The sequence below is a fragment of the Pleurodeles waltl genome, chromosome 6, assembly GCF_031143425.1.
Source record: "Pleurodeles waltl isolate 20211129_DDA chromosome 6, aPleWal1.hap1.20221129, whole genome shotgun sequence".
Taxonomy (NCBI): Eukaryota; Metazoa; Chordata; class Amphibia; order Caudata; family Salamandridae; genus Pleurodeles; species Pleurodeles waltl.
In genome coordinates this window covers 1,170,300,877-1,170,319,670 of record NC_090445.1, presented here as the reverse complement: position 1 = coordinate 1,170,319,670, position 18,794 = coordinate 1,170,300,877, and positions in this window count along the sequence as shown.

Here is an 18,794-nt window from a genome sequence, read left to right as displayed (position 1 = left end):
TGCAGTAAGCAAGTTTTTAGTATCGGCATGGCGCATACGTATCTTTATTCACAATGATTGAAATTGTTTTAAGTCGGGCAAACATGGACCTTATTCCTTTAATCTTGATATGATATTATGATGTTTAATTTTATATTTATATTGTATTGTATTGTATTGCTTTGATGGTCTGTTGGCCGAATAAAGCTTATGTGTGAAACAAACAAACAGACCGCGGCTCCAACCACTGTCCGATCCGAGTCCTCTACCCGGGCCACAGGAGCCCACGGCATGACAACAGCGCGCTATCACCCACGAGTGTATCCTGGTCCTTTGCAGATGTGAGTGCCTAGCCCTGCCTATCGTAGGTTAGTTAACTGGAAAGCCAGATATTCAATTTTTTTGCAGAAGTGAAGAAGAGAGGAAGAGACTTTGATGTGGGGTAGGAGGCCGTTCCACATTTTAGGAGTAATGCAAGTGAACACCTGTCCTCCTGATATAGTTCTGTGTTTATATGTTATGTATGCGAGTAGGAACCCTGCTGAGCAGAGGTGTCTGGGTGGTTGGTGGACATCTTGGTGATGTGTTTGCCCTTGTATGCTTCGCCCTCCTGCTTTCTCGTCCATATGCTTCTCCCCCGATTCATATTGCTCTCTTGTCCGTTTGCTTTCCCTCTTCCGTGCTCTACATTGCTGTCTTGTCAGTTTGCTTCCCCACTTCACATTGCTCACTGTTCACTTGCTTCAGCTCATCTGTGCCTGTGTTGCCTTCCTCTATCTGTGTCCTATGTATTGCTTCCTCCCACCCAGGCCTTCCTTGTTGCTTGAACCTTCTTGTGTTGCTTGGCCCAGCCGTTATAATTGTTTACCTCTCTCCCCACCCACTTTTTTTATTTTATACTGGGGTGGGGTTGGGCTGATTGGACTGGGGTAGAATGGATTAAGTGGAGTGAAATGGACTGTGTTGGGTGAAATAGGTTGAGTGGAGGGGGGTGTAATGGAGTGGGGTGTATTGGATTGGATTGGGGTGGAGTGAAGTGGACTGGATCTGAGTGTGGTGGATTATGGTGGATTGGACTACAGTGGAGTGGGGTGAATTGGTTTAGTGTGGGGTGGATTAGATTCATGTGGGAGGGTTGGAGTGGAGTGGTGTGATGTGGGGTGGATTGGACTGGGGTGCAGTGGATTGGAGTGAGGTGGATTATAGTGGGTTTGATTGGAATAGGATGGGGTAGATCGGACTGTAGTTGGGTTGGTTACACTTGAGTGGGGTCGGTTGGACTGGGGTGGGGTGGATTGGACTGGAACAAGGTGGAGTGGATTGGGGTGGAGTGAAGTAAAGTGGACTGAAGTTGAGTGTGGTGGAGTATGATGGATTGGACTGTAGTGCAGTAGGGTGAATTGTACTAGTGTGGGATAGATTGGAGCGGATTGGATTATTGTGAGGTGGGTTGGATTGGAGTTGGGTAGGGTGGATTGGACTGGAGTGCAGTGGTTTGGATCGGAATGGGGTGGGGTGGATTGTAGCTGGTTGGATTGGAATGGGTGGATTGGGGTGAGTTGTATTGAACTGGGCTGAAGTGGCCTGGATTGGAGCAGGGTAGATTTGATTAAGGTGGATTGGTGTGGGGTGGATTGTGGATTTGAGTGGGGTGGATTGGATTGGGATGAGGTGGATTGGACTGCAGTGGGGCAGATTGTTTTGGATTGGGGTAGGGCAGATTGACTTAGATCAGAGTGGGCCAGATTACTTTGAATTGGAGTGGGGCAGATTGTTTTGGATTGTGGCGGATTGGAGTGGGGTGGAGCGGGGTTGAACTGGGTGGATTGGATTGGGGTGAGGTGGATTGGATTGGAGTGGGGTATATTGGATTATGCTGGATTGGGTGGATGGAATTGGTGTGGGGTGAATTGGATTGGTGTGGGGTGGACTAGATTGGAGTGGGGTACATTGTGGTGGATTGGGATGGGGTGAATTGGAATAGAGCGGGTGGGTTAGATTGGGATGAGGTGGGGCAGATTGGAATCAGGAAGACTGGCGTGGGGCAGATTGTTTTGGATTGGAGTGGGGCAGATTGGAGTGGGGCAGACTAGAGTGGGGCTGATTGTTTTGAATTGGTGTGGAACAGATTAGAGTAGGGTGATTGTTTTCGATTGGAGTAGGGCAGGTTGGAGTGGGGTTGATTGTTTTATATTGGAGTGGGACAGACTGGAGTAGGGCAGATTACAGTGGACCATTTTATTTTGGATTGGAGTAGGGCCGATTGTTTTGAATTAGAGTGGGGCAGATTAGTTTGAATTAGAGTGGGGCAGATTATTTTGGACTGGAGTGGGGCAGATTGGAGTGGTGTTGTCATGCGGTTTCTGTTATGCTAAAAAGACTGCATGTTTAGAGCAGCATCACCCAGAGTGTGGGAGACTGAGTCAACCGACACCACTTTGGAAGCTGTCATCCTAACTCCTGGGTAGCCCGCAGTGCCTCACCCAACCTTGGAAAGGAACCAGTGATTTGTGGCAACCTAAACCTGACACTCTGACTCCTCAGGGAAGTCGAGGAAACAGATCATACACTTTTTACTCAGTGATTCACACATGCAGAGGCAGGGCACGATATGCAAACTACATTTGAATGCATTTATTGAAGCAATTGCATCGAAGTATAAAAAGCATTGGCTGCGATAATAAGGCAGATAAAACATAGTACAGTAATCATCATTACAACCAAGGTAAAGAAGATAACCCCACCATTTTGTATGATTCTGGAAAGCCTAGAGATTCCTGCCTGAACCCTATGTTGTAGATCTGAGAGCATAGTAATTATAATCCTTCTGCCTCTTTATGTCCACAGAGAGTACTTGTTTCTGAATAAGACACACTTCCATTGTATGTTCGAAAGAGCACCATCACCAACAGAAAATAGGCTGCACACAGCAGAATACTGGTCGAAATGACTATGACAGGTCCTTATCAAGTTCTTACAATAATGATGCTCCAAAGTACTGCATCATGCTGTCACAACACAGTTGGGCTGGTGGAAGTTCTATCACTCCTCTTAGTTGGGGTACAGCAGCCATTGAAAATTACAAATAGCAACAGCAAGATACCTCCAATTAATACCAAGACAATCGGGGAAACCTCCAAAAACACTCAAAGAAAGTGAGTGAATGGCTGAAGGTATTACTCCAAAGACAGTATGGAATGTACTTACCAATCTAGATCCAACAGCCGTACAATCCCGGTGGTATTAGATGCATTAAAAATGTGACTCACAAATTCACCAAAGTTTCTTGGAAAGCCCAATCTAAAAGGAATTATATCTCTGCTTACGACCTTGTCATTTGCAAGTCATATGTATCACGGGCAGGTGTGAGCACTACATGTTTCTTTAAACAATAGTGCCTTTAGTCTGCTCGACTTGTCGAAGTTCACATTAAAAGTAGCAATGTGAGGCGACATATTTGCACTTTTATCTCTTGCATGGGAGGGAAAAGTACATTTCCACTACAGGTCACTATTTGAGAAACAGAAATCACATATGAGACACCTGCTTTCAATCCACAACAGCCTTGATCACTCCGCCTCAAGTAAATCCTATTCAAGAGTAACTGAAATACCAAGTGGATCACAGAGAAGGGAATACCCTTCAAATCGCAAGCTAAGTTAGCTGCCTACGTATTACAAGCGCCATGCAAGGCCACCTGTTTACAAATCATTAAATCTCTTACAGATGTTTCACATTTGCTTCTGCTAAGAAAAAACTTCTTTTCACCACTCACACATTTGAAATCAAAGGTTCTTTCCCATATCTCATGGATGTAGCTATCTCCTAAAATGTTCAAACTTTCCAATAGTAAAGTGTTTCAAACATGAGGTGAATTGGAATGTGGATATCGGCAGGGATATTACCTCATGTATTAACCACACTGATGATGGTGTTTCAGCTACTGTAAAAAGGCAACTTTTCTAGCTTCTCTATATTAAGCATGATGTAACTAGCTTCCTTTTTTGCCATTATCTGTTGTTTATGTGTAAGATTGAATGCAGCCTTAACTCATTAGAGTTAACGTGTTTCCAAGGCACATGATCCGCCTTCAGAACTTGTAAAGTCCAAATCAACTGTATAATGGTCCTAAGCTGACTTTGCCATGTGGTAAAAATTACATGTTGTTTTGAATAAAGTCCACATTCATTTATTTTACCATTGCTAACCCAAGGTAAGTTGTTTGCTGAACAGTGTTGTTCAGAAAAATCATTTGTAACATAATTAAACTTGCTCTAAATAAAGCTTCCATGCCTCGTATCTGCCAATCTTTCATTCCCCAAAAACCCTTTAAGTCTATTGACTTTTTCCCCAATACTTATAGCCTCATAGCCTTGTATGGCCACCTGGGAAACAAACAAATCCCATTGAATGCATTTACTGACTGTTAGCAATCATTTTCTTGCTTTTCACATTGGTAATTTGAAGTAATATGACTCAGCATTTGTAATATCATGGCCAAAAAAATAGGTGATTTTCTCTACATGTGTTTTGGAACTCCAAGCTGGTGGAGTCTGACATTTGTTCCCATTGTGTGTAATTAAAACCAACTCTGGGAGTACTAGCTCAATATATATAATGGTGTCCATAATAATGGTAATAGAACATTTCCCCATAATTTGAAGTGATACTTTATCCCATACAGGCCCATCAGGACCTGGAACAGCAGAATGTTCATAAGGGACAAGGCTCTTCACACTTTATGGGAAGACAAATAAGGCTTTAAAACCTCATCCACCAGTTCAACAGTAGAAAATTCAGGAAGATAATGGACATATATGAGCATAAACAAGACGATAACAAAACCAATTCAAAGAAGGGAAGCAAACAATGCCAATAGAATCCACAGACAGTATCATGGAGGAATCAAATAGTTGTGTTTAAGCCAGTTAAAATGCTCACATATACCATGTGCTGAAGCAACCGGTGGTGCTGAAGAAGTGGAAGAAAATCATCAATTGTGGAAAAATATCCAGAAGTAGTCTGTGCAAAAACTGGAGCCGGTGCTGGTGCAAGGGAACTGGTAGATGTATGCAAAGGAGGATCATTGTATACAATCCCATCCATTTGTGTTGCATTTGTAAATTGCATATTAATATTTTGGACATTTCTTGTCAATGTAGCAGTAACTGAAATCAACAAAAGTTAATTCTCTTCCCTCCTCAACCTCAGGGAAATAATTTCAGCATTGTTTAATCCTTGAAGAGGTATGTCTTGTATGATAATGGTAGGGGCTAGGGAACTACCTAGGAATCCTTATGGTATACTCTGCAGGATCAGCCACATGAGGCAATGTTATGGGATCAATTGGAAGCAGGCAGCAGTGATAGGATAACAGTTCTTACAAACTGTAGTCCAAAAACTGGCACCGGTGCCCGGTAGGATGGCCCAAATTCCCTCTGCACAGAACCGGATTCCCAACTTTTGGAATCCAGCCTGCGGATATTTGGCAAATCCCTCATTCCCAAAATGGTGGCATGTGCTGAGGAATGTTCATCTGGGACCTGTTATAATTCCTGCTAGACAGTGACACGTTAATTTATATCAAAAGGTGTTTCTGCCGCCACCGCACCAGAACCATCAACGTTTGGGATGTACATACGGATGCCAAACATGATTTCATAGAGGGTAAAGCATCCCAAAGATCTTCTAGGCAGATTATTTAATATTATTTGGACTCCATACAAGTGATGGATCCAGCTATGACCTAAGCCTAATATTCTAGCTGTTAAGGATTGCTTTAAGTCCTGTTTTTTCCTTTCTACTACTGAATTTCCCTCAGGATAGTATGGACTAGAATAATGCACTATCACACCCATCGTTCCCATGGTGACCCTGTGTACCCTAGAGGCAAAGGCATGGCCCTGGTCCGAGTGGAATGCTGCAACTGCATATGTCTCGATAAAGACTTGAAAATCTTTAATAACAGTTGGAGCATCAGCCGATTGTTGTGGTCACACCCATAGTAATCTGGAGCAAGAGTCTGCTGAATATATAATGTATATGTGTGCACCATCTGAATTTAAAGGACCACAGGGGTCTCGGCACACACACTGCATAGGCTTGTTTGATATCGGAGGGGTGTCTGCGATGGGCGTTTGATTGCAGAGCCTTTAATTTGTTGACAGATGTCACAGCTAAAGACATACTGCTTTGCCTGTTTGATTAGACCGTCCCACTAATAGCATCTTTGTAGAAGAGAGATGGTTTCCGGCACACCCACATGGGCAGAAGCACCACCCTCATAAGCTGCTTTGATCGGTTCTAGCCTACAATCTTGGGAGCATATTTATGCTTGTTTTGCGCCAAATTTGCATCATTTTTTACGCAAATTTGGTGCAAAACTAACTCCATATTTATACTTTGGCGCTAGACCCGTCTTGCACCAAATTTATAGAGTTAAAGTCATTTTTTGAACGTGGAAACCTACTTTGCGTCAATGAGATGAAGTAGGCATTCCCCTGCAAAAAATGACTCTATGGCATTAGCGCCATATTTATCCCTGTGCTAAAATCACGCATGGGGGAGGAGGGGTCAAAAAATGGTGCAAAGCTTTCTTTGCACCATTATTTAATGCCATGCCTGGGTCAGGGCTGAAGTTAGGGGACATGTGGGCCTATTTCAATGGTGGGACACCATGGAATAAACCCACAGGTGCCCTCCCCAAGCCCGAGGGACACCCACACCAGAGGGACAGCGGAGGATGGGAGACCCCATCCCAGGTAAGTACAGGTAAGCATTTTTTTTTATTTTTTTTTAAGTGCCGTTGGGGGCCCTGAAATGGGACCCCCTACATGGTACTGTGTGCTATGGCCATGCCCAGAGGACCATGTCCCTTGCGCTGGCCATTGGGGTGGTAGGCATGACTCCTGTCTTTTCTAAGACAGGAGTCATGTGGTATGGATGGTTTTGCGTCAGAAAATGATGCTAGGCTGGTTAGAGTCATTTATTTTTACTCTAACCTACCTAGAGTCATTTTTTTTTAGCGAAACCTCCTTCTTCCATACCGCCAGCCCCACCCGGCAAACGTAATTTTTTGTACGCTAGCTTACTCTTTGCACCGGCTTGCACCATTCCATAAAAATGGTGTCCGTCTGGTTCTCAGAAATGGTGCAAGCCGGTGCTAAACTTTTTAGTGCAAAACTGCATTAGTGCAGTTTTGCACCAAAAAGTTTAAATCAGGGCCTTGGTTCGGTATCACACAATCCTCCACCCTTGGTATTGTTACAAAGGTGATATTTTGGAACTTAAATGGTAGGACTAATTGGTAGGGTATGCTTTTGGTAAAGGCATTGTGAGAAAGTAGCCTCTTTCTAGCCTTGTGACCCCCACTTTTGGCCTGTTTGTGAGTGTATGTCAGGGTGTTTTCACTGTCTCACTGGTATCCTGCTAGCCAGGGCCCAGTGCTCATAGTGAAAACCCTATGTTTTCAGTATGTTTGTTATGTGTCACTGGGACCCTGCTAGTCAGGACCCCAGTGCTCATAAGTTTGGGGCCTATATGTATGTGTTCCCTGTGTGGTGCCTAACTGTCTCACTGAGGCTCTGCTAATCAGAACCTCAGTGGTTATGCTCTCTCATTTCTTTCAAATTGTCACTAACAGGCTAGTGACCAATTTTACCAATTTACATTGGCTTACTGGAACACCCTTATAATTCCCTAGTATATGGTACTGAGGTACCCAGGGTATTGGGGTTCGAGGAGATCCCTATGGGCTGCAGCATTTCTTTTGCCACCCATAGGGACCTCTGACAATTCTTACACAGGCCTGCCACTGCAGCCTGAGTGAAACAACGTCCACGTTATTTCACAGCCATTTTACACTGCACTTAAGTAACTTATAAGTCACCTATATGTCTAACCTTTACCTGGTAATGGTTGGGTGCTAAGTTACTTAGTGTGAGGGCACCCTGGCCCTAGACAAGGTGCCCCCACATTGTTCAGGGCCAATTCCCCGGACTTTGTGAGTGCGGGGACACCATTACACGCGTGCACTACATATAGGTCACTACCTATATGTAGCTTCACAATGGTAACTCCGAATATGGCCATGTAACATGTCTAAGATCATGGAATTGCCCCCTCTATACCATCCTGGCATAGTTGGCACAATCCCATGATCCCAGTGGTCTGTAGCACAGACCCTGGTACTGCCAAACTGCCTTTTCAGGGGTTTCACTGCAGCTGCTGCTGCTGCCAACCCCTCAGACAGGCTTCTGCCCTCCTGGGGTCCAGCCAGGCCTGGCCCAGGATGGCAGAACAAAGGACTTCCTCTGAGGGAGGGTGTTACACCCTCTCCCTTTGGAAAATGGTGTGAAGGCAGGGGAGGAGCAGCCTCCCCCAGCCTCTGGAAATGCTTTCATGGGCACTTTTGGTGCCCATTTCTGCATAAGCCAGTCTACACCGGTTCAGGGACCCCTTAGCCCTGCTCTGGCGCGAAACTGGACAAAGGAAAGGGGAGTGACCACTCCCCTGACCTGCACCTCCCCTGGGAGGTGTCCAGAGCTCCTCCAGTGTGCTCCAGACCTCTGCCATCTTGGAAACAGAGGTGCTGCTGGCACACTGGACTGCTCTGAGTGGCCAGTGGCACCGGGTGACGTCAGAGACTCCTTCTGATAGGCTCCTTCAGGTGTTGCTAGCCTATCCTCTCTCCTAGGTAGCCAAACCCTCTTTTCTGGCTATTTAGGGTCTCTGTCTCTGGGGAAACTTTATATAACGAATGCAAGAGCTCATCCGAGTTCCTCTGCATCTCTCTCTTCACCTTCTGCCAAGGAATCGACTGCTGACCGCGCTGGAAGCCTGCAAAACTGCAACATAGTAGCAAAGACGACTACTGCAACTCTGTAACGCTGATCCTGCCGCCTTCTCGACTGTTTTCCTGGTGGTGCATGCTGTGGGGGTAGTCTGCCTCCTCTCTGCACTAGAAGCTCCGAAGAAATCTCCCGTGGGTCGACGGAATCTTCCCCCTGCAACCGCAGGCACCAAAAAGCTGCATTACCGGTCCCTTGGGTCTCCTCTCAGCATGACGAGCGAGGTCCCTCGAATCCAGCAACTCTGTCCAAGTGACTCCCACAGTCCAGTGACTCTTCAGTCCAAGTTTGGTGGAGGTAAGTCCTTGCCTCCCCACGCCAGACTGCATTGCTGGGAACCGCGACTTTTGCAGCTACTCCGGCCCCTGTGCACTTCCGGCGGAAATCCTTTGTGCACAGCCAAGCCTGGGTCCACGGCACTCTAACCTGCATTGCACGACTTTCTAAGTTGGTCTCCGGCGACGTGGGACTCCTTTGTGCAACTTCGGGTGAGCACCGTTTCACGCATCCTCATAGTGCCTGTTTCTGGCACTTCTCCGGGTGCTACCTGCTGCTGAGAGGGCTCTTTGTCTTGCTCGATGTCCCCTCTGTCTCCTGGCGCAATTTGCGACATCCTGGTCCCTCCTGGGCCACAGCAGCGTCCAAAAACACTGACCGCACGATTTGCAGCTAGCAAGGCTTGTTGGCGGACTTTCGGCGGGAAAACACTTCTGCACGACTCTCCACGGCGTGAGGGATCCGTCCTCCAAAGGGGAAGTCTCTAGCCCTTGTCGTTCCTGCAGAAACCTAAGCTTCTTCTGTCCAGTAGAAGCTTCTTTGCACCCACAGCTGGCATTTCCTGGGCATCTGCCCATCTCCGACTTGCTTGTGACTTTTGGACTTGGTCCCCTTGTTCCACAGGTACCCTCGACTGGAAATCCATCATTGTTGCATTGCTGGTTTGTGTCTTTCCTGCAGTATTCCCCTATCACGACTTCTTTGTCCTTTGGGGAACTTTAGTGCACTTTGCACTCACTTTCCAGGGTCTTGGGGTGGGCTATTTTTCTAACCCTTACTATTTTCTAATAGTCCCAGCGACCCTCTACAAGGTCACATAGGTTTGGGGTCCATTCGTGGTTCGCATTCCACTTTTGGAGTATATGGTTTGTGTTGCCCCTATCCCTGTGTGTCCCCATTGCATCCTATTGTAACTATACATTGTTTGCACTGTTTTCTAAGACTATTACTGCATATTTTGGTATTGTGTATATATATCTTGTGTATATTTCCTATCCTCTCACTGAGGGTACACTCTGAGATACTTTGGCATATTGTCATAAAAATAAAGGACCTTTATTTTTAGTATAACTGTGTATTGTGTTTTCTTATGATATTGTGCATATGACACTAAGTGGTACTCGTCTCCTAGTTCAGCCTAAGCTGCTCTGCTAAGCTACCATTATCTATCAGCCTATGCTGCTAGACACCCTATACACTAATAAGGGATAACTGGGCCTGGTGCAAGGTGCAAGTACCCCTAGGTACTCACTACAAGCCAGTCCAGCCTCCTACAGGCATGCCATCAGGCGATGCATTCACAACAGCCAAGATGTCATCATCCACCCTCATGTGAGAAGGAGATATAGCAGCAACAGATGCCATAGCAACTGCAGATTTGACAGCTTCATCAGCCAGTGAATTTCCTACAAAGGTTATTCCAACATGTTGATGGCCCAATGTATGTATTACATGAGCCTGTGGCAGTTTTTCCTTAAGACCTGCCACTTTCCCCCCACAAAAAAATGTGTTTTATAGTGTTTCCTTTTGAATCTCTGAGCCAATTAAGTCACCAGTAGTATAAGTTTTCATTGAAGGACTAGACACAATAATACAAATCACACATAATAAGTGTAGGGATTTCAAGACCTGTATGTTCCAGCACCAAAAGCAATGATTTAAGCTCAGCAAGTTGTGCAGTGCAGTCCCCTTGGGACTGCGTGTAGGTCTGTAGAGGGTGGAAGTTACCATCCCTCATAACTCCACAGACAGCTGTGCAAGCCGTTGAGTATTTGTGTTTGGTACCTACAGCTGGTTGAGCTGAAACATCAGTATAAATGATGATTCTGTAATGGAGAAGAGGCATTACATAGTGGGCATGGGGTACTGAAGTTCATATTGCAGAAATTCTTACCTCTGTAGTTTTGGATCAAACACATGATCAACATCAGTAGCCCATCAGATCCAACGTGGATGTAATGCTTTTGCATTTGGAATGCTGGCTTTGGTAACAGCCTCAAGGGCTGGGGTTTGGGAACAACAATAATGGGTTTACCCTGGGATAGAGGTCTCTACTTGATGACCGCCATCTGAACTGCAGTCAATATTTTTCTGTTGGTGCAAAGCGCATTTCTGCATTTGAGTATAAATGTGATTTGTACGCTATGGGCACTAAGTTACCTTCATTGAATGTGACATGTATGAAACCGATGGAAGCCGGAATTACCCAGAATACCAAACTTGTATTGTTTTCACATGTGTGTACGTGCTTTGCTTCAAGCATGTCAGACTGTATTGGTCTGAAAACTTGTGTATGTTGTGGTGTCCAGTATTTGCTTGAGAAATCAGAACAAATTAAATCATAAAGTGGTTTTATTTGCGGTGCATAATCTGGAATGTATGTTCTGCCAAAGTTAAAGAAACCTAACAAGGATTGGAGTTTTTTATATTGTTTGGAGGTTATTGTTGTGCATCCTTCTCTAAGAAGTGTGGTGCCACACTTTTACCCTCATTTGAAAGGTTGTCCTAAAAACAGGACACTGAGGAATGGAAATATAGTTTCCTTAAAGTTTAATTTGTAGCCATGGTCAGCAAAGCATAGTACAATGCGATCTACCTTATCCAAATGTGTGTTGAGGTTGTCACCCTTCAGATAAATGTAATCTACATAGGACAATGCCTCAGGGTCAATATCATGTAATATTGATGTCACACGGGCTGAGATGAATCCTGGACTGTTCTTAAACCTCGAGGAAGTCGGCAAAAACTATGCTGCGAGCCTAACACAGAAAATGTGCTTAAATCTTAGCATTCAGGCCCTAGATTGTGGCAGAAAATACTGTTCAAAATACCCAGCGTTTGGTATTTTTTATGCACAATGTTGTTCATAAGGGCTGTCCTGTGAGAATTTTGAATGACAATGTGGGCGTGTGACTGTTCAAATGTCTATATTCTATAAGAATGGTCAGGCTTGGCTACGAAACACAAAGGGTTATTCATAGCTGATACACAAAGTTCATTACTCATTGGTACTAGAGTTGGGAGAGAATCTCCCTCACTGTTGCTTTAGCATCGTGTTTTATTGGGTACTGAAGTTGTGCTTGTGGATTGGACCGTATAGGTATAACGTGATAGGAAGAGTACCTATCCCAATCCACATGATTGTGGTACAGCACTGGTACCCGTGCCAGAGTCCAATCTGCAGCATAGGCCTCTTTTTTTTTGGATCTGGAACCAGGACTGAAAAAGATGGCAAGATAACATATTCCCCTTGTCAGAGGATTGTGATAGAAAATGTCATAATTTAGGGTTAATCTGTCCCAGAAAATCACTTTAATTGTGCGCTTAATGTCCCTCTCAATTTGAATTTTTAAATTATGGACGCTATCAGGTGGGACAACACGCCTTCACGCTAGTCATTAGTTGGTCCCACCTCCAGAACCTCTTGAAGATTCTGGTGAACTATTGTGACCTCTGCCATGCTGTATAGCAGAGTTACTGCCCACATACTGTTCTTCAGTAATGTTCTCAATATGTGTGACATACGTAGCCAAAATTGCTGCATCCTTCTTCTTTTTAAATTGATGTTTGTTCTGTGGAAGTTTCCATTTCTTTTTTATCAGGATGTTAGATGAGAGATGTAATTCTTTTTTTGTCTCACAAACTGGTTTCTGTGTTCTGACCGCACACCTCTCTTGGTACATTTGTCAGATGAGTCCTGAAAGGTACGAGAAGGGTGAGTATCAGTATACTGATGCCTATCAGTGGGTTTCAAGGTCTCCAATGGTGGAGATTCTCCTCGTTGTTTTACTTTTTTTAATTAGATTTTTGTTTGTCCCAGTATTTTTTAGAACTCTTCTGCAATTGCTTGGTATTATGCCTCTTGGAATTACCTTTAAGCTGTGGCTTATTTGGGCTCCCCCCAGACTATTCCGATCTTTACTAGTATAAGTCTTGGAAATAATTTTTGGTAGCTCATGTTCCTGATCAATTTGAGGAACATCTCTGAGCTGCTGGCATATTGCCAGTGCTGTTGCTTTCCCTTTAATTTGTCCTAAAATAATTGAGAAGGTTGTGTCAAAATTGGCCATTAATTTAATCCCTAAATCAGGGCTGGTGCTGCCCGTATTCATTTTGTATTTGTTTTAACACTTCAGGAAGATTTAAAAGTGTTGGTGTACCATGCGTTTTGGTGCAAATTGCAGCAGATACTGTGTCCCCAGTAGCACAGTCATCTATGGAGGGAACCATCCCAAATGGCAAGCATATTGCGAGGATTCTTTGTTTGTCTTGGTGTCCTGTATGGGGAAACACTACTTCCAGCTAATTTGTTTGCTGTGCACTCCCCAACTTAATTTCTTCATGTTTGGTGGGAGCCTTACCCATAAATGCATTAATAGTTACCGGGTTTTTCCCTGGTGTGGCCAATTGTTGGGCAGCTGGAGCAGCCCTCACTGGGACGGTGTTTAGAGTTCGCATTATGAATTGTATCAAGCGTCTATATATTTTAACTAGATTATTGTATAGTGGGTGCAGACCTGCTGCCTGTAAATATAATATATTGGGAAATGGTGTATAGGCAGCTAGATCTGGCCATGAGGCCCGATCATTACTGAAGGGTCCCAGTCTAACATTATCAATAACATGTGGGAGAGTGCCTTGAAAACAATTTTAATGTTCGTGATATGTTAATGGTATGTCTAGAGCTCCATATTGTGCAGGTATTTTTGCTACAGTGTATGTGTGAAAAGTGTTTGTGTTTGCATCAACTGTAGGAAAAGTGAACCATGAATAGAAAGTTTCTGCTCTGTATGCATTGTGTGCCTCCACCACAAACATAACATCTTCACCCCATTAGCAAGCCCATTCACAAGTAAATACTATGTGACAGCCTGTCTGCAATTTACAGGAATTACTGTTGGTTTTGCCATCTTTAGAAGACATCATTCAAAGATAGAAACACCAAATTGAGATATCCTTTTAAGGTTCAGGCGTGGACAACCTACAGACCATAAAATAGGTACTAACTATTTAGCTGGGTAGGATTTTTCCCTAACATCACAGATGCCACAATATAAAAAGGTGATTAGGGTACCTTTGGTATGTGAGAGAATTACTGAGAGATCCATTAAATAAGTACCTAACAAAATGTTGGTAGCGCCATGCCATGCGGTTCCTATTATGGTAATAAAACTTAATTAAAATAATTTTAAAAAAAGATGGCGAAGATAGTTTACAAAGAAAGAGAGAAACGCAACAGTCACCAGAACCTAAACTTTCCCGGCTTCACTCCAAGGAAGGTGCTTGTTTAGCAGAACTGGATCCAAAATACGACCAGCCCCAGGTGGGGCTTTATTTTACACCATTTACAGGTACCATTGCATAGAGGAAGATGTTTTAAAAAATTTTTTTTTAATGTTTTTCAGGAACGATCTGGCTGGCACTTGGTGAATAAAACAAAGGTCTCCCCCTGACAAAGCACATGACATTTTTAAGGTGACTTGTACCCCCTGGATCCATAGTTTATACAACTCTCATGATTACCAACAGAGTTCTCCTCCTCTCTATTGTCTTTGAACTCAAATGTAGACAAAACACTGCGTACTGTAGCATTTTCTGTTGCACTGCTGCCAGGAGTATTCTCCAAATGTCAGACTTGTTCTAGACAGAGTGGGGCACCTGACCATTACTGCCAGGTCAGAACCATCCTGGACATCAAGCAGCCAACCAATCAGCTTGGGCACCATACCTGACAACTTCATTCCTCAAGTCAGCCCCAGAACCCAGATGTGTGACCCTGTTTGGGCATTTCAAACCCGTCTAACTGTCCATCCAGTTTGAATGTGGGGCACATCATACTATTTTTAGTCTTTGGACATAACCAAATAATGTCATGGCCCTACTGCTGATGCGTTCAAAGAAGCTAACAAATGACAGAGTGATAAGCAGGCTCTATTCTCCGCTTGTTACCCTATCAGGCAGTAGAAGTGAGTGATAAATTCCGCTCCACCAGTAGAATTTTGACCACTCCACGTTATGCTTGTAAAGCAGAGTTCTAGCCAAATTCTGCCAACCATTGCGTGGTGGAGTTTTTTCTCACGCACAGGTCGCCATCAGTACGTTGATGAGCACGACCAAGAATTGGCATCCCGTCGTGTGATTTTCGGGTGCTAGGAGGGTACCCAGTGAGTAAATCTACTTGAGATGCAGCAAAATCAACTGGTGCAGCAGCTCCCTTTGGGGTGCTGCATGGTGCCATTCTCGCTTTTCCAGCACGGAACGAGCTCCCAGTGGTAAAAATCTGCACGAGCAGCACGACATGTAGATTTCTGCCTATTCACAGATCTCCACAGAAACTTGCTGAGATTTTATGTAGTTCAGTGGAGTGAAGCTCCGAGATTTATGCCCACCCATACTAGGCAGCACTTCCAACCTAACCGCTAGTGTTTTAATTGTTTGTCCAGGGCTTACCATTTTAGCATTCAGGTCGCTGTGTAAGAATATTATGGATTACCTCCAATTACCCCCTCCTTTTAGCCAGCTGTTCCACAGAATCAGCAGATATGGGCCACTGAGGGTTTCTGCTTTGCAATAATTTGAAGTTCTTAAGGAACACGTCAACCCTCGTCCCTCTCTTTTTATGCACTGCAACATCACTGTCTGAAAGTATATTGCATCAATACTGGACACAATCTGGACGACTGCTCGAGATCACCTCGCTGCTTTCAGGAAGTTCTCCATAACATACATGCCAGTAGACCTGATTTAGGCAGATGACTCCTGATCTTTGAAGCCCAAAATGGCTTTCTTCTAGCTGTCTCTCCCTGAAATTGCCTCTGCTTAATAAAAGTCAAAAGGAAATATCAGTTCACCCAATATTTTTCAAAATCTCACACTTACCTGTTCTAAAATGTTGGCCCATATGCTACAGTCATGTGGGCTGGTACGTGTACACAGGGTTTGCCTTGTGAGGCTCACCGTCACTCTGAGTGTGCTACAGGTGCTTCCTTAGCCCAACTATGATAACTGATAATGCAGACATGTTCTTCCTCTTCTTCAAAGTTACTGCTCGCTCCTTCATCGCTTTTAGCCTCAGTCACAATTCCATGCAGCCTTGCTTCTTATGCAGCACTGCAGGAATAACTGCACAAAGAATGGAACCTTCTGATGGCAGTATCACAATATGTGGGAACTTTAGTGATTGTTGGTGGGAGGGAAGGGTGGTCTCGACTTTGAGGCAGCAGAGTTCTTGCACTGTACCCTCCCCTCTGGCCAGCAACCCAAAGATTCTGCCAAGTGCAGAGCAAGGCTCACTGCCTCACGGAGCCACAGAGGAGGTGGGCGCAGAGTTGTTTTAAGGCAAGAGCAAAGTGTATTTACTCAGAGCCCCAAACTTCAAGGGGGGAGCTGGTTATTTGGTAAAGTGAAGGGGTGTCAAATGGAGAGATGTAGAGAGTGGAGGGGCATAGAGTGGAATAAAGTGTCATAGAGTGAAGGAGAGTGGTGTGGGTAGAGTAGAGTTGTAGAGTGGAGTGGCATAGAGTTGAGTCGTAGGCAGGGGTAGAGTGTAGTAGGATGGCCTAGAGTAAAGTAGTGTAGAGTGATGGCATAGAGTGGAATAGATTGTTGAGTGTAGAGTGCAGATTTTGTAGTGTGTCATTGAATGGAGTGGTGTAGTGGGTCATAGAGTGGAGTGTTGAATGGAATAGTGTGTCATAGAGTGAAGACATGTAGAGTGGAGGGGTGTAGAGTTGAGTGTAGTCTGAAGTGTCATCAAATGCAGTGGTGTAAAGTTGAGTGCCATTGAGTGGGGTGGTGTAGGATGAGGTAAAGAGTCATAGACCGGAGTGGCATGGATTGGCTTAGAGTGGCATGGAGTGGCACAGAGTGTCATAGAGTGGAGCCTTATAGAGTGGCCTATAGTGAAGTGCATAGAGTGACAAAGAGTGGAGTAGAAGGTGGTTGAGTGTCATAGAGTGTCTTAGATTGAAGTAGAGTGCCGTAGAGTGGAGTGCCATTACAGACAACACGTTTTCAATTGAAATGACCATTACATTTGCACGTACAGTTTTACTGATAAAACTATACATGGCACAAACAATAATGTGTGGAAATGGCATCCCCTAGTGTACTGATTTGTTTTGAACGTATTAAAATATTTGTTTCCACCACAATTAGAAATTACAAAAAGAATGCTTCATTTGTGCTTTACTACTTCTGACATATTCTGAAATAGTTGTACAGTTCGTTTAAATTGTGTGCTAGAACTAAACCTTTTCTTTCTCAGTACCCAGGAAATCCTTGTCACATACATTCTCTCACTTTGAAGTCAAAGCAAGAAAAGTAAACACAAAGTTACCTCAGAGGGCAGATACTGACATTTGACCTATGTCTCTGAACACACAGCAAATATGATAAGATAAGAAAAAAATGTGAAGTACTGTTTACAGAAAGCGAGCACTCGTGGAAGAATACAAGGAGAGATGGTGGCTGGTTAACAAGCTTTGCTCCATGGAAGGGGCGAAGACATGTTGGACAGCCTAAAAGAGATACAGTCGATTAATAGAAATCCAGAAAATGTGAGTTACAAACCTCAAAGCCAACGGTAAGCCATTGGTGGAATGCATTTCCAGGGAAGCTTTCAGAATGCCCACAAGAAGTATTTTCTTTTTCCACTCTTCTCACTGCACCTTAAGGACCTCTTCTACCTCAGTCCACTCTTTTTACCTTTTTCTCTAATTGTCTCTATGTGTCCATGTGCTGAGCACACCCCATCTCTTTCTAGCTCAATAATACTTCACCTATGTCTACTGCAGTTTGTATCTCCTCTATCTACTTTTGCTCTCGCTCAATCTCCTCTCTCTAATCACCTCACATCTCTACCTCTCCCACCATCTCACTATACTTCACCTCACTCTGGGTCTTTCAGGCCTCTCTTGCTCATCACCATCTCCCTCACCTCTCTCTATACCTCATCTTTGTCTCTAATTTATAGCTTTCACTACCTCACCTTTGTCTAGCTCACCCATCTCTCGCTCCACCCAACCTCTCAGTTTACCTCGCTATCTCTTCTGTCCACTTCCCATCTTTCTTCCTGCCTCTGTTCTCTCTACCTAACCGCTCTCACTGCCTTACTCTGTGCCTCTTCTGGATGTCAAATCAGCATCTTTACCTTACATATCTCTGCCTGTCTCTTTTTATACGTCTCACCTCACCTGTCGCTACCCCTCTCTTTACCTCACAGTTCTTAACTTAGCCTCACACTACTGCTATTTCAACCTAACCTCTTTCTCTGACACACCTCCTGCTTGCCTATACGTCTTTTCTCTCTACACCTCGTCTCTCTTTGTGCCCTTCACTGCACTCTCTACCTTTCTCGCTGCCTCGTTATTGTCTTTAACTTCCCTGTCTTTCTATACCTCTTCTCATTTTCCCCCTCCATTTACCCCACTGCTCCTTCCCTACCTTGAATCTCTCTCTCTAATCTGTCTTTAACTCACCTATCTGTTTGTCTTTTTGTACATTCTGCCTCTCTCTCTGTCTCACCTATGTTTCTGTCATACATTTTTTCTGCCTCACCCCACCCCAGCTGCAGCCCACCCCTCTACAGCTTTGTGCATTTACTTCTACCAGTCTCTACCTCTCTGCCGGCCTCTTCCTACCGCTCTGTATCTTTTTTTCTGGCTAGTTCACCTTTCTCTCTTAACTTAA